At 38.9% G+C, this 22,817-nt stretch overlaps 1 pseudogene; it reads right to left on the reverse strand.

Moving 5' to 3' along the window:
• LOC126456903 (lysosomal alpha-mannosidase-like) overlaps positions 1–22,817 on the reverse strand; it is a 225,133-nt pseudogene that overhangs the window by 61,311 nt on the left and 141,005 nt on the right.

A 22,817-nucleotide genomic window follows, 5' to 3' on the forward strand; every position in this document is an offset into this window, starting at 1 on the left:
TCTGGGGGAACGAGGAGCAATGCCACCTTCAGAACTTCCATTCCTGCCATCCTACTATCATAAATCATCATTCCATACTCTTTGTTTTAGCTTTGTTTCCAGAGCCTACTTTCCTACTGTGCTAAGTGTTTATTCTGATCTCTTATGAAATTGTATTGTGGTTTAACTAGATTGCCTCTTTTCTAATTTAAGCTCATGAAGTTGTAACATTGGTCAACAGTTTCCTCTTTTCCAACATAATTTTGGGTAATTCTTTAGGTAATATTATCTTATGGCATATTTTTCTTAGATAGCTTTGCTTTATATGTTGTGCATGTGCTCAGCACATCACTCAGCAAGAGTGTGAAGGATTTGTCACATGCAAATGATGCCTCATTCACAGGGAATACTGTATACACCCAACATTATGATGGCTATGTCATCTTTAACTGTATACAATACATGCCAAATCTTCAGAGCAGTATGGAACACTGGGGAAAGCACCCTCTTCTGCTATTTGTTACACTGCGGTGTGGAAGGAAACCAGTGCCTTAGCATTTTCTGCTAATTCAAGAAATTTGCTTTGTCTATTGTATCTGAAAGGACCTGCAATATATTTCTTGCTAAAGCTGTTTTCCTTTAACAAGTGTTTTAAATTATTTCAGATGAGTGATGGATGTTGTTGGAATTCTTTGCTCAGGTGATAACTGATTGATATTCACATAGAAATGGCAGCCAAGATTCTATTATGGTAAAATAATTACAATAGAAATCAAGAGTATGTACCTAATATGATGTGGGGGCATGCTGTTGATATTGATCAAAAACAACAAATGATACTCAGTGGGTATAGGATGTTGGATTAATTTGGAAAGAGGCACCAGACTCTTGCATTTGTGGCATCACACAGCCTGACAGCAGACTAGATCTGCCATGTGCTGTGTGACTTGGTTTACTGCACATGTGAAATTCATCCCACTTCTGAAAGATTCTGGACCTAACTGCATTGTGCATATTAGAATTGTCACTCACGACAGTCAGTAGTTTGAACACTTGAATAGGGTAGTGACGATAGTTGCCAAAAACTCAAAACTTGCTAGTTTTATTGATGTGGCTTGGAAATTGAGATAATGCCACTGCAAATGACTCTGAGAACACATCAAAAATAATTTCAGGATGTTTTATGTACTTACATCATTTCCTATTGATGTATCTGAGCTTTCTAACTCATTCTGCCTTGTATCATCTGTACTGTTCAGCTCAGTAATGTAGTATGAATGGAAGCCAAGGGGTTGAATATTATTTGCCAGAAAGACAATTTCAGTAGTTGCATTACTATTTCTTTCAGGCAAGTTGCGGACTGGGTCCGGTATGGTTGCCATTTGTACTTTCAGCTCATTTCCTGCACAAAGTTATTTGTGAAACAAAAAACCTCCTAAATTACGTTGCCAATCTTTATGAATGACTTATAGCTTACATGAAGCATCTCTTACAGAATATGCAGTCCCAAGAACTGGAAGTCTGACATAATAAGATACTTCATGACTCAGTGGATTGTACACAGTAACCATAAATGTTTTGGAATTTTCAGAAGGCTCACACTGGCTAACATTTCTTAACAAACAAGATACAAATGGTAGATCTGATGATGAAAGTTTACTGAAAAATGCAAAAGAGAATCACTGTAAAAAACATATGGTGCTAAAAAAGTCAAAAAAAGAATAGTGAAAATGCTCTGTAATGTCATTACTCAGTTTTTAGTGAAAACTGTAAGGAAGCTACCACAGAGTGGCAACTGCAGGCAAGTTAGCACATTATGTTAACATGTGGGTTAGAATGACATATATGCAAAAGGATAGCAAGATGGGGCCACAGTGCTTGGCAAAACCTGTACTGTGCAGCAGTAATAACTGGGGCAGGCAGGACAATGTTACCACACCAGGGCAGAACCCACATTGTGAGCTATGTGGCAGGGGACTGGATAATAGTTCAACAATGCATCTCATAGCCATATAAATAGACGTGAATTTTGAGACAGATTAATTTGGAGTCTAGCAGCATCATCACAATACTAGACCCATGCCAGATGACAAGACAGCTGAGCAACATCAGTTGCAGCCACGGGTTCGAGAGCAGGTGTCACAGCACCACTGAACTACTGTCTGTGCCTGCAAAGACCAGATCCCTGCCAGGGGGCAGCAGGTCATGTCCTGTGCACAACAGCCACCACTCACCTCTGCAGTGAAGGCAAGTGGGGCCTGAGTCACTGTTTGCAGCCGTTCCACAAAAGAACACCAAAGCAAATGAAGCTGTCAGCACTGCAGGGCACCTATGTGTGCATCTCTTTGCTAGGGTGGTAGCAGCTGCCTGCCAGCCAGAGTTGTTGAAGTGGGGTGGGTCTGCTTCCCATTACTAATGACTTGATGTTAATTTAAGTTGAATGAAACATTTCTCTCGAACAGCAATGTGTCACTGGGCCCCACCAGCCCATCTCCCCACCAATCAGCTACCGAGTGTTGGCTGCACTCGACAGCTTAAAGGTGGACAGAGAGGATAGAGGAACTACTGCTTTCTCTCCTACATTTGTTATTGGTGGCACATTTTCAGTGTGGTTCTTCAGCTAAGAAATGGACACTGGCTGCCATTTACAGAAAAGCCCAAGTGCCAGTTATGTGTATATAAGTGAAAATAATCAATTTTTGAAAATATAATGCAATTGGATAAATAAATAATCTACTCAACAAGCAGCAGCAGGTGAACAGACATACAAAGGTATCGAAAATTGCAAGCTTTTGGAGCCAGTGGCTCTGAAAGCTCTGTATGTTTGTCCGCATTCATGTACCATATATAGTTTTAAACTTTTTAAAGGTAACCTTACTTAGAGGCACTGAGTAATGTATTAATTTGCTGTCAGTTTAAGAACAAATAAAGAAAAGTAAATGTCTCAACAGACAGAGCATAATTAGAATTATTACAAATGCTGATGATTAATATGGTAATGTTTTGTGATACCCAGTATATTTCTTTACTGGTTTCATACCCTGGAAGTTTCTCTACAAGCTGGCAAAAAGTGTGTGTAAAAGTATCCAGAAAATATTTTTCCTGTTTTCAGCTTTTGCATAATGCAAAATCAAATCATTAATAATACAATTTCAAAACAAACATCTTTTACACTCTCCACTGTGGATGGACAGTTACTTGAATGCTTCAGCAATTTGTAAATGAGAATCCACATCATATGTTTATAGAGAAAAGGTTTTGGTTGATTTCTTTTTTTACCGCATGTTTACCACACATGTGCACTAAATGAGATAATTACCTGAGAGCTCTTTCAGTAATGTTTCCACAGTGTTGAATACCTTCATATATGAGACGACTGTAATCTTCAAACACATTTTGTTTTGCTGTGCCTGTAATGGCATCATGATGTTGCATAACACCCATTGCTTCACGGAGATTATTCAAATGATTCTCATATGCTTCTTCCACATTTGCCAGAACAAAAAGTTGCTTGCAGATCTGTAAATTGCAACAAATGTTTTCTGTAAAGAATGACAGTAGGATTGTTATAGCATTGGACAAACTACTTTCCTCACTGTGACTGCCAATAAAACTGATACTGAAGTAGTGAACAAAAAGACAGATATTATTGTCAGCCATCTGATGACTGGTTTTTGCTAACTGCTGGTTGTGACAGCTCAAAATATAAAATGAAACTGTTTAATGCCTTAGGTCATTTCCTATGTGTTTTTGGCTCTGATAGGAGTTATTCAGAGGATCAGTTTAAGGAAACTATTGGAATATCAGATATGATACAAGGGTCACTCCAAAAGAAATGCACACTATTTTTTTTGAAATCCATGTTTTATTCTACATGTTTGAAAGTTTTACAGTGTGTAGATACATCCTTTAGGAACAATATTTTCATTTCTCCACATAATTTCCATCACTCTCAACTGCCTTACACCATCTTGGAACCAGCGCCTGTATACCCACATGGTAAAATTCTGGACCAACCTGTCGGAGCCACCGTTTGGCAGCATGCAGAAGGGATTCATCATCTTCAAACCTTGTTCCATGAAGAAAGTCTTTCAGTTTCCCAAAAGAGATGATAGTCACATGGAGCCAGGTCAGGACTGTTAGGCAGGTGTTTCAGTGTTGTCCATCCAAGTTTTGTGATTGCTTCCACGGTTTTTTCACTGACATGTGGCCGTGCAATGTCACACAACAGCAAAACATCCTGCTTTTGCCGATGTGGTCGAACACGACTCAGTCAAGCTTGAAGTTTTTCAGTGTTGTCACATATGCATCAGAATTTATGGTGGTTCCACTTGGCATGATATCCACAAGCAAGAGTCCTTCGGAATCGAAAAACATGATAGCCATAAATTTTCCAGCAGAAGGCCTGGTTTTGAATTTTTTTTCCTTGGGTGAATTTGCATGTTGCCACTCCACTGATTGCCTCTTCTTCTCTGGTGAAAAATGATGGAGCCATGTTTCATCACCTGTCACAATTCTTCCAAGAAATTCATCTCCACCATTCTCGTACTGTTCCAAAAGTTCGCTGCATACCGTTTTTCTTGTTTCTTTGTGAGCCACTGTCAACATCCTGGGAACCCACCTGGCACAAACCTTTTTTAACGCCAACACTTTCAGTATTCTGCAAACACTTCCTTTCCCTATCCCAATGTAGCATGACAATTCGTTCACTGTGATGCATCTGTCAGCAGTCACCGATTCATTAATTCTCTGCACATTGTCTGTAGTGTGTGCAGTATGAGGCCTGCCACTGCAAGGACAATCCTCAATATTGCCATGCCCGCTTTCATCACATAACCTGCTTGCCCACCGACTAACTGTACTGTGATCAACAGCAGCATCTCCATACACCTTTTTCAACCTCTTGTGGATGTTTCACACTGTCTCGTTTTCACAGCACAGGAATTCTATGACAGCACATTGCTTCTGATGAACGTCAAGTGTAGCAGCCATCTTGAAGAAATGCTGTGACGGCGCCACTCTCAGGAACACGTTGAACTAAGTTTGAAAACAAGTGGGCACGATGTATCTACACACTGTAAAACTTTCACACATACAGAATGAAAACTGTATTTTTACAAAAATAGTTTACATTTCTTTTGCAGTGACCCTCGTAATAAAAACAGCATCCATCTTTCATAAACAGAGGTGTTTTCTTTAATGTAGTAGAGATATGTGTGGATCCCAGGCCCAGGTCCAGGGATTTTGATGCCCATGTGAAAATTTCTAGTGCACCTCCTTTCGTTTTCACATGCAATCAATCTTTCAGAACCAGGTATGGGACGCCAGTCACTGAAACAGAAGTAAAACATTTTGCAGAGTAGTACATTTTGAGCTATAACTCCGAAATTAATTATGTCAACCAAAATTATGTCACTCTTAGAGTATACAGGGTGTCCCAGGAGCAATGCTCAATATCCAGGGATATGACTAGCAAAAGATATGTAGTAAACATGGGCTCTAAAACCCATACCTACGATATTGTGAAACAAATCCCTTCTACTGCAAGGTCTCTGCTTTCCTTATTATTGCAAGATGATAGTATTGCCAAAACTAGAAAAAATTACCATGTGAACTTGGGCTGTAAAGTGCACATCTCTTTCTATCTCTCCATTGCGTGACAACTTTGCTGCCAGATGGAAGTCTTTTTAGTTGATGCCATTTAGACAGCTTGTGTGTTGGTGATAATGAGGACAACATAACACCCAGTTCCTGAGCAAATAAAATCCCTGACCCTGCCAGAAATTGAACCTGGTCCCCTTTGGCAATGAGCCATGCTGACACTGCAGCTACTGCGGTGTGCAATCAATAACTATGAGCACTTTCTTCATATTTGCTACTGTGAAACACTTCTCTCCTACCGAACAAGTGCTCATAGCTCTTGCGGTATGCATTTTAGGGGCCTTGTTTAGTAGTGTTTTTGCTTTGACTGATCGTTCCTTTCATATACCTGAATATTTATAGTAGTTGTATTACATGTTTATTACCTTATGAATAAATAAAAAAACTTTTTATTTTAAATTCAGTGCATTAGTATTTGTAAAATGACTCTTTCATATAGTATTCATTAAAAAATGATGATCATTCCACTTGGGACCTGTGGAATGGTACATTAGCTTATTTGTTTTAGTTGTAATTATTTGTCATGTATTGTTGTTTTTCTGATATGTTCCACATCCTGGAGGACCTCCTCACAACGAATCAATTGGAATGAAAGTAAATCTAATCTAATCTGTTGATTATGAAGGAAGACTTCATTGTAATATGTGGTGGTGCAAATAACGTCACACACAATGATGCTAAAATCTGCTCTAAACCATCTAAATGACTCAAACGTCATTGTTCTCAATATTCCACACAGGTATGACTTGCCTCAATTCTCGTGTGTAAACAGGGCAGTAGCATATACAAACAGTCAATATGCAGAAATTTGCAAGCGTTATGCAAATATACAAATGGTTAACGTGCAACATTTTAGTAGAGATCTTTACACCACTCACGGCCTTCACCTCAATCGGCACGGAAAAAGTCACTTAGCGTCCATTATTTGTGAAATCGTCATAAATGCTAGGAACAATGTACACTCAAAACACACAAATTCGAAGAACGAGTGCTCCACAACACAAGAAGACTGCAGCAATGGGTATAGGCAGATGACATTGGACAAATGACTGCTGAAAACACCAGGTAAAGCTGATTCTTCCCAGGCTCCCAGTACATGGAAACAGACCAACTTGAATCAATGGATAGTGAAAAATACCAAACCCACTCTGTCAACTGATATTTCTTTTTTAAGGATAAATGTATAAGTGGTTCTGGTAGGGTGACACGTCCATCAAGCGTTCAACAATCCAAGCTCACTTTCAAATTAATTCAGCAGAACTTTCAAAATCTCGGCAATAAGCACAACGAGTTGGATACCATTACAGCAATTGATAACCCTGATGTTTTAGTTATAAGCGAACACCGGTACACAGATGAGCTAATTAGTGTATGTAAGCCACTTTCCATGATCTTTTGCTCTGCCTTCAGTAGAAAAGAGAAACGTGGTGGTGGGGTAGCTATCTTTGCAGCCAGTGGTAGTAATTATAGTGTAGTAGATGTAAGTGCTTTCAGCATTGAGGGTGTAATAGAACTAGCAGCAATTAATTATAAGTGGGGGAAAGAGAACTTAATTATTATAGGCCTATACAGACCTCCATCTGGTAGCCTAGATAGTTTCTTTGATGTTCTTAATGACCTGCTTGTTGACATTGACAGTAAACACTGCAATAAAAATGGCTGGGTTAACATAGTACTAACTGGAGATATAAACATAGACTTGCTGTCCAATGACTCTGTGTCTAAAAAACTAATGCTAATACTAGCTCAATTTAACTTAGCACTTCTGATAAACAAGCCGACTAGAGAGGTCAATAGTGTAGAATCATGCATTGACAACATTATAACTAACATGTCCCACTTTACATGCAGTGCATCAGTTCTGAAGCTTGCCATTTCTGACCACCATGCAGTACAGGTATTGATAGAAGCTGAAAATCTTCATGTCAATAAAAAAGAGAAACAATATGTGACAAAAAGAATGACCAATGATGACAATGTTAAAGATTTCAACAGTTTACTAAAAAGCCTACAATGGGGTGAAAAAAACAGGATTACTTTCAGTGAGTTTTCATCAGATTTTTATTATTGCTTCAATGTCTCATGTCCAAAAATGACCTTTACAGTAAATGACTGCAAAAAGATACAAAAAAATGACTGGATGAGTCAAGAAGTAAAAACAGGTTAGGTGGACGGCGGAAAGACACTCTTGGTGTAACCTTCGTAACCTGTTAGTTCATCCCTATGAAATCCCCAAACCACCTTCCCTACCCTCTGGCTCCTACCCTTGTAACCGCCCCCGGTGTAAAACCTGTCCCATGCACCCACCCACCACCACCTACTCCAGTCCTGTAACCCGGAAGGTGTACACGATCAAAGGCAGAGCCACGTGTGAAAGCACCCACGTGATCTACCAACTGACCTGCCTACACGGTGACGCATTCTATGTGGGAATGACCAGCAATAAACTGTCCATTCGCATGAATGGACATAGGCAGACAGTGTTTGTTGGTAATGAGGATCACCCTGTGGCTAAACAAGCCTTGGTGCACGGCCAGCACATCTTGGCACAGTATTACGCCGTCCGGGTTATCTGTATACTTCCCACTAACACCAACCTATCCGAACTCCGGAGATGGGAACTTGCTCTTCCCGTTATCCACCAGGCCTCAATCTCCGCTAATTTCAAGTTGCTGCCACTCATACCACACCTGTCATTCAACAACATCTTTGCCCCTGCACTTCCGCCTCAACTGACATCTCTGCCCAAACTCTTTGTCTTTAAATATGTCTGCTTGTGTCTGTATATATGTGGATGGATATGTGTGTGTGCGAGTGTATACCCGTCCTTTTTTCCCCCTAAGGTAAGTCTTTCCGCTCCCGGGATTGGAATGACTCCTTACCCTCTCCCTTAAAACCCACATCCTTTCATCTTTCCCTCTCCTTCCTTCTTTCCTGATGAGGCAACAGTTTGTTGCGAAAGCTTGAATTTTGTGTGTATGTTTGTGTTTGTTTGTGTGTCTGTCGACCTGCCAGTACTTTCATTTGGTAAGTCACATCATCTTTGTTTTTAGATATAATGAAATTGTCAAGTATTTTAATGAAAGCCATCTAAATGTAAGAGCTTCAAAGACTGCAATGATGGAATTTAACAAAAGGAAACAAATAGAATTTGACATGAAATTATCCATAGGAAATGACATTGTAAAAAAGGAAAAATGGACAAAGTTCTTGGGAATTACAATCCAGGACAGCCTCAAATGGGACATGCATATTGATTCCTTAGCATGTAAGCTGTCGAAGAACGTGTTTGCTATAAATATGATTAGCAAATATTGTAAGGACATGTGTGTACTTAAAACTGTTTTTCATGCCCTATTCTCATCAAACTTAAACTATGCTGTAGAAATATGGGGTGCAACAACTCAAGCCAACCTAAGTACATTATTAATACTACAGAAAAAAGTTATCAGAATTATTTGTGGTGCCAAACCTCGAGAATCATGTCGGAATCTGTTCCCAAAATTAGGTGTGCTTACCATTATAGGTGTATACATATTGAAAGTTATATTGCTTGTGAAAACAATAAATCCAAATTTCAACTGTGACCTGCACCAGTATGATACAAGGCAAAAGTTCAGATACCATGTAAATAGCCACAGAACAGCTTTATATGAAAAAAATGCACTTCATGCTGGGCTGAAGCTAGCCAATGCCCTACAAAAAAGTCTCACAGCCCTTCCTACTAACAAATTAAAAGATCAGCTAAAAAGAATTCTAATTGAAAACCCTTTTTATTCCCTAGACAAGTATTATATCCATATGAAAAGTGCTTCATAAGTATGTCAAGCTCATAGTTTTAAGTAACCTACAACTAATATAATGTTGATAAAAACAGTATTTGTACTATCGTGATTGTATACTACCAAATGTACAATCCATCAAAATGTAAAATTTATTAATACAAATAAATCTTTAGTTTGTAATTTATAAACTGACGTATTCAGAAGAATAATCTGTATGATGTCCTGAAACTGTATTATTTCTAGGGATTGTATTTGATTATTCGATGTTGAATAAATATAATAATAATAATAATAACAATAATAATAATAATTATTATTATTATTCCTGGGACACACTGTATGGGTATAATCTGTTCACTTTTCCTTGTTCTCTGAGCAGATAGGAGCATGCAGCACAAGTTCTATACCAGGCAGCACAGCTGATTACAGCATTGTTGGTGATATCAATGGTGCTTCTGCTGTACAAAGTGGAAGTTAATAATGATAGCTGGTGACTTACATATAAATACTTTATTTGTGATAAAAAGTGTATAAATCACCAGTACCTATTTAGTGTGTCCATAGTACATAGAAGAAAAACAGCTACGGTCAGATATAGTGTAAGTGTGCTTTCTGATGTGCCATGGCTGCAATTTATGGCTCAAAACAAGCAGTTTTGAAAACACTTTTATTTGTTGTGACAAAAAGTAATAGTTAGCTTCTAAATAAAGTTGTTGGAAAGCAAATTGTGTTAAATAAGATGAAACTGGATAAACAGTTCATACAGTGCAGTTTAGTTGTTTCAGCTCCAAAATAAGATTTGATGTTTTTTTTCTGTATGATCTTAATATCATTATCTACTGATTGTGATTTCAACTTTGAGAAAGAAAAGGAAATGAGGGAAAACTTAAAAGAAATTACAGACAAAGCAGAAAAAATTAATTTGCAAGAGCAGTGCATATTGGTGCAAAGGAGGTGGCTTACAAAACACTCATTCGACCTATACTTGAGTATTGCTCATCAGTGTGGGATCCGTACCAGGTCGGGTTGATGGAGGAGATAGAAAAGATCCAAAGAAGAGCGGCGCGTTTCGTCACCGGGTTATTTGGTAACCGTGATAGCGTTACGGAGATGTTTAATAAACTCAAGTGGCAGACTCTGCAAGAGAGGCGCTCTGCATCACGGTGTAGCTTGCTGTCCAGGTTTCGAGAGGGTGCGTTTCTGGATGAGGTATCGAATATATTGCTTCCCCCTACTTATACCTCCCGAGGAGATCACGAATGTAAAATTAGAGAGATTAGAGCGCGCACGGAGGCTTTCAGACAGTCGTTCTTCCCGCGAACCATACGCGACTGGAACAGGAAAGGGAGGTAATGACAGTGGCACGTAAAGTGCCCTCCGCCACACACCGTTGGGTGGCTTGCGGAGTATCAATGTAGATGTAGATGTATTTTATTTATTCTTTACTTACTTGTTACAAAGTATTTTTCTCAGCAATACTGCTGTAGGTGCTTATGATTCGTGTATAGGAACTGTTAGACATTCATATGGTGATATTTATCTTTACACCTTTATTATAACGTTTTTCACTTCCGTAGGCCCTTTCAAGCTGATGTAGGTACATTTCAGTGTTATGTAGGTGCATGGCAGACATTGAATTGACAGCACAACCTCTACATCTGCATTTAAATTCATACTCTGTGAACCACTGCGAAGTGCACAGCAGAGGATACATCCAACCAAACCAGTCATTAGGGATTTTTCCTGTTCCATTCATGTATAGAGTGCAGGAAAAATGATTGTTTAAATGCCTCTGTGCATGCTGTAATTAATCTAATATTTCCCTCATGATTCCTGTGTGAGCAGTATATAAGGGATTGTAGTATTTCCTAGAGTTGTCATTTAAAGCCAGTTCTTGAAACTTTGTTGGTAGACTTTCTCAAGATATTTTGTAATCTTCTAGACCTGCTGCATAAGAAATGTCTTTCAAGGTTATAATACATTCATATAGCCAATTATGCTGGTATGAATATTATTTTTACCTGAACTATAGGCCTGCTTTGGCTACACAACCATCATGAGATTATCTGTAATAGAATGTCTTATAACTTTTGGTTCATTTGTTGTATTACTTGTAAGTTACTTATGAATAATATGTTTCCAAGTCCTGATTTCCATCCAATATCGTTATTTCTGTAGAGGTCTGTTTGTTACTGATTATATTTTATGTTAATGTAGCAATAATAATCAGTTTTGTTGTAAGTTTTGACTTTTATTTTAGTAGTGGCAGAAGTAAATCTTAGTATGCAGTTGACATTAAGTGATAGCAGTTTGGCAGGTGATTAGCAGTTTTGTAATTCTGCTTATGTCTAATTGTTTACTGATTATATTCTTTCTTTGTTATTCTAGTCATAGTCAGTTGTGTCTTATGTTCTGATGTTTGATTAATAATGGTGAAAAATAAACTTAATGTCCAGCTGAAATTTCATGACAGCAATTATGTCTGACGATCAGTAATATTGTATGGTTACATCTCCTTGTTGGTAATTCTGCAAGCAATGTTATTTTTTAAACTGAATGGATATTCATTTATTGAAGGCTTCACACATTTGTCCCTTGATTGCCAGATGTTTTTCATTCAGTATCTCTGTATCTATAGCCCTATGCTTTGTTTTATACCTACAAGGAGAAGTCAATTTTTATCCGCAAAGTAGTTATAAAATTTTATTGTAATCAGATAGGAAACTTACAAGAACATCATTTTTTGACATAGTCTCCTTGTGTTTCAACGCACTTGGTCCATCTTTGTACAGCTTCCTGATGCCCTCATAAAAGAAGGTACTCGGTTGAGCTGTGTGCCAGGAATGCACCGCTTCTTTTACTGCTTTGTCCGAGGCAAATCGATGGCCCCTTTATGCATGTTTGAATGGACCAAACAAGTGATAGTCAGAAGAGGCAAGATCAGGACTATATGGAGGATGACCCAGTACTTCAGATTTGAGTTTCTGGAGTGTTTCAGCAATGTGAGCAGCAGTATGCCGATGAGCACTGTCGTGCAACAACACTACACCTACTGTCAGCAATGCTCGGCATTTGCTTCGAACTGCAGGCTTTAGCCTGGCAGAAAGCATCTCACTGTAACCTACACTGTTTATTGTTGTGCCCCTTTCCCCACAATGTTTCGGTACTGGACCTGGTGCGTCCCAAAAGCCCGTAAGCATCAGTTTTCCTGTGGACGGTTGGGTCTTGATCTTTTTCTTGCATGGTGAATTTGGATGTTTCCATTCCATACTCTGCTGTTTACTCTCCAGCTCATAATGAAGATTCCATGTTTTGTCACCAGTAATGATTCTGTCCAAGAAGTTGTCCCCTTTGTTACCATAGCAATACAAATGTACTTTGCAGATGTCCAAGCATGTTTGTTCATGCAACTGTGTGAGTTGTTTTGGGACCCATCTTGCAAAAACTTTATGAAACCCAAGTCTGTTGTGGATGATTTTGTAGGCAGAACCATGACTAATCTGCAGACAATGTGCCACTTCATCAATAGTCAATCGTCTGTCTAAGAGAATCATTTCACGTGAACGCTCAGTGGTTTCTTCATTGTGGCAGTAAATGGTTGTCCAGCTCCTTCATCGTGCGTAACACTTGTGCGACCATTTTGGAATTTTTCAATCCATTCGTAGACATTCCATTGTGGCAAACCACTGTTCCTGTACTGTACTAAAAGTCATCAGTGAATTTCAGCCCCTGATATGCCTTCCGACCACAAAAAATGGATCACTGAATGTTGCTATTCTTTGGTGCAAATAGACAGTGGAGCAGCCACAATTAACAGCAGGGCAGCAATAACAAAACTAACCTAGCAGGTTTAAAATTGCAAAGATGTAACAACAAACAAACAAAGCATGCATCATCAACGTAAAATGACAGTACTACCAAAATAAACAAAAATATAACTAAATTGCAGATAATAATTGACTTACCCTCGTATTTGCAGTATCTCTGTTTCTTTAGAAGTATCTTTATAGAGACTGTATTCATCTCTCCGATTATCAACTGTCCCAATGGGTATGTATCTATCTAGTGCATTGGCAACTATTCTTTTAAACTTGAGCAATAGTTCCTCTACATGTTCATGTCCTGAGCTAAAAGTTTCAAATTATTCATCAAGATTTAACATTGTTTCTCTGTCTAGTTTGCAGAACAAAGATTTATCTTTGTGCTTCTTTTAGCTGCCTTTTGTGTTTTGTTAGTCACTGTTGCTATAACTGCCTCATGATCCCTGATACCAGTTTCAATGTGCATTTTCTCAAAGAGATCAGGTCTTTTTGTTGCCATTAAATCTAACATTTTTCCATCATTTTCAGAGAAGACATTTAGTAGTGTTTCACAGGATGTCTTGTCATGAACACCACTAACAAAACTATAATCATTCCAGTTGATTGTCAGACTATTAAAGTCTCCTCCAGTTATTAGAGTATGATTAGAGAACTTATGTACAAGTGACTGAGGTTTTTCATAAAGTTTTCAGTTGTGCCAGGAGGAGAGAATCTGGTGGTTGATAGGAGGACTCTATTACAACTTTTTGCCCACCAGTGATATTGAGGATGGCCCAAATAATCTCACATGCAGGTTAAACTTCTATCTAGTGGATTTGAGTTTTTTGTCTACTGCAACAAATACACCACTCTGTTTCCCTATCCTTTTGATATACTCTTAAGTTTTCCTCAAATATTTCACTACTGTCAACTTTAGGTTTTAATCAGCTTCCTGTGCCTAGTATTATGCGAGCTTCAGGGTGTTTTAGGAGTGTTTTGAACTCTGGCACTTTGCTGCAAATGCCTCGGTAGTTAACCACTAGGATTTTGATACTCTCACTTGTGGGAGCATTTCTTTCCATCTTACACTGATACGTCTCTATTTCCTACAGCTATCATTATTGTTATCTGGATTGGATAGAGAGTCACTCATGTAATTTTAAAAAAACCTTGTGTGCACCCCACACACAGACAGCTAATTAGGTAGTTGCCTATGATGTGTAGTGCACACCTGACCTTCTTTCGATCTTACACTGATACTTCTCTGTTTCCTACAGCTATCATTATTGTTATCTGGATTGGATAGAGAGTCACTCATGTAATTTTAAAAAAACCTTGTGTGCACCCCACACACAGACAGCTAATTAGGTAGTTTCCTATGATGTGTAGTGCACACCTGACCTATTTAGGAGGTCCCTACAACTTTCAGCACTATGGTGCAGGTCTAGGAAGTCGCAGCCTGGCTTGCCACAGAACGCTTGGTGTCTCTGGTTCAAGCCTTCCACTTGACTAGGAACCATGGGCCTATGATCTGTTCTGAGAACAATGCTGCAGAGTACAAGCTTCATTGAAACTCCAGGAGCAAGGCTGGTATTCTTAATCCTTTCTGCTAGTTGCTGGAATGATCCAAGTATGACCACAGAGCCCAGATGACACACATTGCTTGTTCCAACATGCACCACAATGTGAGGTTGGTTGCACATGAGCCCTCCAAACATACACAGTGAGTGTAGTTAGTGTTGCTTCCCATTCCTGGTAGCAATTTCTACAAAGGGTGCCATTATTCACCATACATTTATATTGCTGTCAATTAATAGACCCATACCCTTTTTTGTCTGTCTTCTCTTGGCAGGACAAAGCATGTTTCACCAAAAAAAGTGAAGTGCGTCCCACTGGGTCAGTTTCAGTTTCGGTGAAAGACAACACGTTAAACATGTTTCTTAGAGATTGGTATCGCATCTTGAGTCCTCCTGTCTTCCCTTTAAAGGACACCTAGGTGAATCTTTCACTATGCTCCAATGTAATTGTCATTGGAAATTCTGATTTTCCTCTATATTGAATCCTGTATTCCAGTCTGCACTTACTGGAAATCCTGAGTCTCTATTTGTAGGGTTATCCACCACCCAAGTATGTATTGCCTCTTTTAACACACAGTCCTAGGAAGGCAATGTTGAGGATATAATTTTTGCTTTTGTGTCTGATCATGATAGCTGGTTGGGTGTGCTTCAGCATCTTGGAACAGAATGTATATTCACTCTGGGGTCGAGTGTGTGCTGATCTGAAACTTCCTCGCAGATTAAAACTGTGTGCCGGGCCAGGGCTTGAACCTTAGACCATTGCTTTTCATGGGTAAGTGCTCTACGAACTGAATGATTCAAGCACAACCTACCATCACAACATTATTTCCACCAGTCAGCAGTGCTCTTCCTGTAAAAGGTAAAGATCACAGGTTCAAGTGGGAGACAAACATACTGTTTTTTCCGCCAGGAAGTTTCAAATCAGTACACACATTGTTGTAGAGTGAAAATTCATCCTGCAAACAGTCCCAGGCTCTGTCTAAGTCATGTCTCTGCAATATCCTTTCTTCCAGGAGTGCTAGTCCTGCAAGGAAAGCAGCAGAACATCTGTAAAGTTTGACATTGGGAAGGCAGGAGATGAGGTACTGGAGCAAGTAAAGCTGTGAAGGTAGGTTGTGAGTTGTGCTTGAATGGCTGAGATGGTAGAGCACTTGCTTGCAGAAGGAAAAGATCTCATCAGGCTCGAGTCCTGGTCTGGCATACAGTTTTAATCTACCAGGAAGTTTCTCTCAGAACAGTTTTATTAGAGAATGGCTATTCTGAATAACAAATTCATCATGACTGCAATCTAAATACCTCCGTCCTAGGGAACAAAATACAGATACAGGCACCTACGAAAACAGATCTTTTACTGTACATTTGCAATATTTCCTCAAGTGTTAGAAGAGTCTCCAACAGACACAACATTAGCTGTGTCTTTCACCCCCAACCCCTGCAGAACTGTGATATTTGTTGTTGGGCATTGTCAAAGGTGATCTCAGTGAATGGTCAAGGACAGACCCAAGAGCCATAACTTGAATAAATCTGCCAGGAAAGTCTGAAGAGTCAGATTATTATTTTTATTTATAATCCTAGATTCATTGTCATTTCAGCACTTATTCTTAAATGCAGAACAGTGGCTTCTTCTGGTTCCTATTTATCTACTACCAGGCACTTTTTTCCCCTCCAGGTGCCAGTCATTATAAATTTTTTCAGCCTATATAGAAATTTTAACTTTTTCAATTGCCATTAGAAAAAGCCATAAAATGAAGTGTGAAATCAACTTCTTACATTTCTGTACCATGGCAATATTTTTTTTCCATAAGCTTGTATTCATAAATATTCATAACTCACAGACCAAAAATTTAAATTTCCTTTTATTATTTTTAATAGTGTTAATAGCTAATCTTGTCCTTCTCCCATGTATACTCCCACATCTGTATAGAAATGGTTAGCATTATTGTCTTTGGTGTGAAAGGAAACAGAATCAACTCCCAGTACCATCTCAGACTCTTTTCCGAGGTAGGAAGGCCTGGAATGGAGTCCACTCAGACTTGCAATGCCAAATGTGCAGCTGCCTGAATAAAGGAGCAGTAGTATCATCACGGTTCTGGCATTACTGGCAGGAAGGATTGATGACATGCTGATCACGTACCACTGAATCATAGATCACTTCTCTTACTGCCTTGTAGGCGGTGTTGCCAGTAAAAACACGACATAAGACCTAACCTATGAGTGGTGTTTACTTACGAGGGTAATCCCAAAAGTAAGGTCTCGTATTTTTTTATAAGTACATACACCTGTTTATTTCTACAATGGTTTACATCAGTTTACAGCTTGAACATGTAGTTATTTTTCAACATAATCACCATTTCTGTCAATGCAGTTTTGTACATGCTGTGGCAGTTTTTGTATGCCCATGTCATACCAGCTTGCCGCCATGCTGTTCAGAAAGTTATGAACCTCTTCTTTCACCTCATCATTGGATCTGAATCGCTTTCCGGCCAAATGTTCTTTTAACCTAGGGAACAGGTGATAGTCACTGGGCCAAGTCAGGACTATAGGGTGGTTGGGTGATTATGTTCCACTGAAACTGTTGCAGGAGAACAATGATTTGCTGAGCAATGCGTGGGGGAGCATTGTCGTGGAGAATGTGTACGCCCTTGCTCAACATCCCTCTTCTCCAGTTCTGAATTGCCCGTTTGAGGTTTTGTGGTTCCAGCGATTCAGCTCCAACGACAAGGAGAAAGGTTCATAACTTACTGAACAGCATGGCGGCGAGCTGGTATGACGTGGGCATACAAAAATTGCCACAGTGTCTACAAAAATGCTTTGACAGAAATGGTTATTATGTTGAAAAATAGCTAAATGTTCAAGCTGTAAAGTGATGTAAACCATTGTAGAAATAAAAAGGTCTATGTACTTATAAAAAATAGGAGACTTTACTTTTGGGATTATCCTCATACTTCACTTCCCTATGTACAAAACAACTGTGAAAACATGGAATGTAAGAAGTTGCAATTTCATTTTGGTGCTAAGATGGCGACATTTTAGCTTGGAATTGATTTCTATAAGTGCTGTTAAAATAACTGCTCAATACAACTTTTACTTTATTTTGAACTGTCCCAGGGCTGCATTCATGGTGATCGTTTGGTATGTCATATTGTTAACTCTCTCATTTACAACAAAAATAAGAAACAGTCTCCCCTAACATTGTCCTTGTTGCTTCCAACTGCAAAATTTTGTTTTTCTTGCATTTATGTGTAATCTTTGTCATGATGCTGTCTTTAGTCCAAAGACTGGTTTGATGCAGCTCTCCACACTGTTCTGTCTTGTGCAGGACTCTTCATCTTCAAATAACAACTGCATCTTCTGAACCTGTTTACTGTACTCATCTCTTGGTCTCCCACTACAATTTTTACACCCCACACTTTTCTCAAATATGAAACTGGGGATGCCTCAGAATGTGTTCTACCAACTGATCCCTTCTTCTAGTTAGGTTGTGCCACAAATTTCTTTTCTTCACAATTCTGTTCAGCACCTCCTCATCAGTTATGTGAACTACCACCTCCAGCACTCTCCTGCAGGACCACATCTCAAAAGCTACTATTCTCTTCTTGTCTAAACAGTTTATTGTCCATATTTCACTTCCACACATGGCTACACCCACACAAATACTTCAAGAAAACACTTAAATCTGTATTCAGTGTTAACAAATTTCTTGTCTTTAGAAATGCTTTTCTTGCCATTGCCACTCTTCATTTTATATCCTCACTAATTTCGCCATCTGTTATTTTGCTTCCAAAATGACAAAACTCTCCACTACTTTAAGTTTCTCATTTCGTAATCTGATTCCCTCAGCATCACAAGATTTTATTCAGCTATATTCCATTATCATTGTTTTGTTCTTGTTGATGTTCATCTTATATCATCCTTCCACGATACTGTCCATTCTGTTCAACTGCTCTTCCAAGTCCTTTGCTGTCTCTAACAGAATTACAACATCATCAGCAAACCTCAAAGTTTCTATTTCTTCTCCCTGAACTTTAATTCTTTCCAGATTTTTTTCTAGTTTCTGTCCAAGTTGTAAACAGCCTTTCATTCCCTGTATTTTACTCCTGCCACCTTCAGAGCTTCAAAGTGTGTGTTCCAGTCAACATTGACAAAAGTTTTCTCTAAGTCTATGAATGCTACAAATGTAGACTTGCCTTTCCTTAACCTGTCTTCTGAGATAAGTTTTTGGATCAATATTGCCTCATGTGTTCCCACATGTCTCCAGAATGTAGACTGATTTATTATATTTGTTTTGCGTGTCTAGTTCCATAGGACCAAATTGAGGAGCATGGAATGTGTCAGTACATGAAATCACAACATGAAATGTTTATGAACCCAAAAAAAGACAAGCAATAAGTTTATGTAAACCGAATCAACAATATAACATAGGAACCAGCTTAATTTTTCAAGGAACTCCTTGACAGAATAGAAGGAGTGACCCATGAGAAAACTTTTCAGTTTTGATTTGAAAGCCCGTGGATTACTACTAAGATCTTCCCCAGGTTTGTTTCTACCAGTTATTCCATATTCTGTGAATAATTTTTGTTAGTATTTTGACTTAGTTCAGTAAGATTCACATCTGTCAGTACCTACTTGCTTTGGAATTGGGATTATTGTATTCTTCTTGAAGTCTGAGGATATTTCACCTCTCTCATACATCTTGCACTCCACATGGAAGAGGTTTGTCATGTCTGGCTCTCCCAAGGAGATCAGTAGTTTTGACAGAATGTAGTTGTTTCACCTCAAGTCTTTCTCCACTCTATCAAATTCTTGCAGTATCATATTTCCCATCTCATCTTGATATACATCCTTTTCCAGTTCTATATTGTTGCTTTCAAGTCCATCTCTCTTGTATAAACCCTCTACATACACCCACCTTTCAACTTTTCCTTCTTTGTTGAAGACTGGTTTTCCATCTGAGCTCTTGATATTCATACAGCTAGCTGCTTCTCTTATTTCCAAAGGTCTCTTTAATTTTTCAGTTGGTAGTATCTATTTTTCCCCTAGTGATATATGCCTCAGCTTTGTCTTTCATTCCTTTTCCCTAGCCCACATTTACCACAATTTTTCTTTCTTTTTCTTACTATCAAATTATGGTCCCCCATCACAGTTAAATTTTTGTATCCCTTTACTGTCTGAATAATTTCTTTCATCTCATCATACATTTCTTCAGTCTCTTCATCAGCTGCATAGCTGCTTCACATATAAACTTGTTCTACTGTGGTGGGTGTGAACTTCTAGTCTATCTTGGATATGATAACGCTTTCACTATGCTGTTCATAGTAACTATCCAGCATTCCTGTTTTCTTGTTCTCTATTAAACATACTCCTGCATTATCCCTATTTGATTTTGTTCTTAAAACCCAGTATTCAACTGACAAGAAGTCCTTTCCTCCTACCATTGATTTTCACTAATTCCCAATATGCCTAACTTAAACTATCCATTTCTCTATTTACATTTTTTAACCTATCTGCCCAATTAAGTGATCTGACATCCCACACTCTGATACATAGAACACCAGTCTTATTTCTCCTAATGATGAGTAGTCCCCACCTGGGTATCAGAATGGGGGACTATTTTACCCCAGAATATTTTACCCAATAGGATGCCAGAATCATTTAACCATACAGTAGAGGTACATGCCCTCAGGGAAAGTTATGGCTCAAGTTTCCCATGCTTTTGGCTGTTTGCAGTCCCAGCACAGCAAGGCCAAATCAGTCTTATCATCCAGATTGTTGCCCCTGCAAGTACTGAGAAGCATGTTGCCATTTTTTTTTTTTTTTTACCACACATTTGTGTGGCCTTTGAACAGACACCCGTCCAGTTGTGGTGGTACATACACAGCTTTCTGTATTGCTGAGGCATGCAAGCCACCCCACCAAAGGTCCATGGTTCATGGGGATGGGGGAGGTCCATGGTTCATTAAATTCAACAATTTTGTGTAATAGTTATTGAACACCCTCCAATGAATCTGTGAATATGGCAGTACCATAAGTGTACTGGATGTTGTTGAGACATTCACTGTAAACAAGAGATTTCTCTGAGAACTGATTTTTATTCATTCATCATGTTGCATCAATACCATCAAGGAGGACAACTATCAGACAAGTGGAACAACTATACATTAAGAAAAGACAAGTAAATTGTAGACCTGAGTTAAAAATAAAGTAGTACTACATCACATAGTGATATATGTGCTAAAAGTAAACAAGTGAATAAAAAAAAAAGCTTTACTTTGGGAAAAAATCTGCCCCTTCAATTATATTGAATAACTGCTACTTATCTCCTAATGACAGCTCAATCCTTGATTACTTCAATACTTTTCAAAGAAAATAGTTGCCTACCACTGTGACTATTTACTGTTTACTGTACATCACAACTTGCCATGCAACTTTGTAGCAAAAACTGCTGCTTGCCATGTAGCTAACAGAACTTTTCAGCCCTTGAATCCAGTTATTCAGATAATTTACTGAAAAAGTGGCTAACGAATATGCTATAAACTTTATTTGGAACTGGTGGGGATTTACAGTTTCTTGCTTTACGTAAAATGTGAGTTTCTTTCCTACTGTAACTACAAGGAGAAAAAGTCTAAATGAAAATTATCAAACAGAAAGTTCACTTTAGAAAACTAAAAAATTATGAGACAGACGTGCAGCACACTACATATCAATAGAGCCTTTGATTGTGGCACCATACACAATCATTAACCTGGCTCCAGGGAGGTAGGGTCCCCTTCCCTATTCCTCCACTGGGGTAATTCCTTCCTGTCTGGCGCGTCCATGTCGTGGGGGTGGGCATCCTACACTTCAGTGGGCCAGAGTGATAGGATGGCTGAGTTCAGGCAGGGACTCAGTCCCATGAGGCATAGCACAGAACCCATGCCCAGGGTTACGGGTGAAGACCTGAATGTCAGTGACGGCGGAGAAGAAAGACTTCGGAACAGTGTAGCTTGCAGATGAGGCAACCCTCCTTTCTGGGGATTAAATGAGAAGGGAACCACTGCCTTATGGTGGAGGAGAAACTCCAAAGGCTAAGGGAGACAGCCCCAACAGAAAATCCTTTCTTGCATTAAGCCTAGCTAGCCAGTAGGAAAGCCTTCATACATTGCTTTTAAAACGCAACCACTCAGGATTTGACTCCTTTGCTTCTTCAAGTACTGGTACGAATGATGGGAGAGCTGATGATATTCAACAGTACAAGAAGATGAAACCAAATGGACTAAAAAAGATCCTAAATATTGGCACCCTTAATGTATTAACCCTCCATGGAAAAATGGAAGAAATGAAAGATGTACTAACAGAGAGAAAGCTAGATATTTTGGGATTAAGTGAAATGAAGTGGAAGGGAAAAAGTGAGAAGAATTTGAGAGGAGGAGGAAAACTGTACTGGAAAGGGAATAACAGGCCTGGAAGAAATGGTGTGGCAGTGATGGTGAATAATAGTGTACAAAGCTGTATTGAAAGTGTGAGATATATATCAGACAGGATCATAATCTTAAACTTGAGATTCCAAAAAGAAACACTAAAAGTGAGCGTGGCCCCTCCTGTTGGATGTTCGAGTCCTCCCTTGGGCATGGGTGTGTATGTTGTTCCTAGCATAAGTTAGTTTAAGTAGTGTGTAAGTCTAGAGACCAATGACGTCAGCAGTTTGGTCCCTTAGGAACTGACACACATTGGAACATTTGAACTAAAAGTTACCCAGATTTATGCACCTCAAGTGGGATGTAGTGAAGAAGAGAAGATGGACTTTGAAAATGAATTAGAGGACCATATAGAGAGTGCTAATATAGTGATAGGAGATTTTAATCCACAGGTAGGCAAAGACAGAAAGGGATTTGAGCACGTGTTGGGATGTTTTGGATATGGAGGCAGAAATGAAGAAGGGGAAAGACTCCTGGGTTTGTGCCAGAGGGATGGAATGAAAATAGCAAACAGCTGGTTTATGAATGTTATCACCAGGTACAGTTGCGATGGAAGAACCA

This window comes from Schistocerca serialis, chromosome 1, assembly GCF_023864345.2.
Source record: "Schistocerca serialis cubense isolate TAMUIC-IGC-003099 chromosome 1, iqSchSeri2.2, whole genome shotgun sequence".
Lineage (NCBI taxonomy): Eukaryota > Metazoa > Arthropoda > Insecta > Orthoptera > Acrididae > Schistocerca > Schistocerca serialis.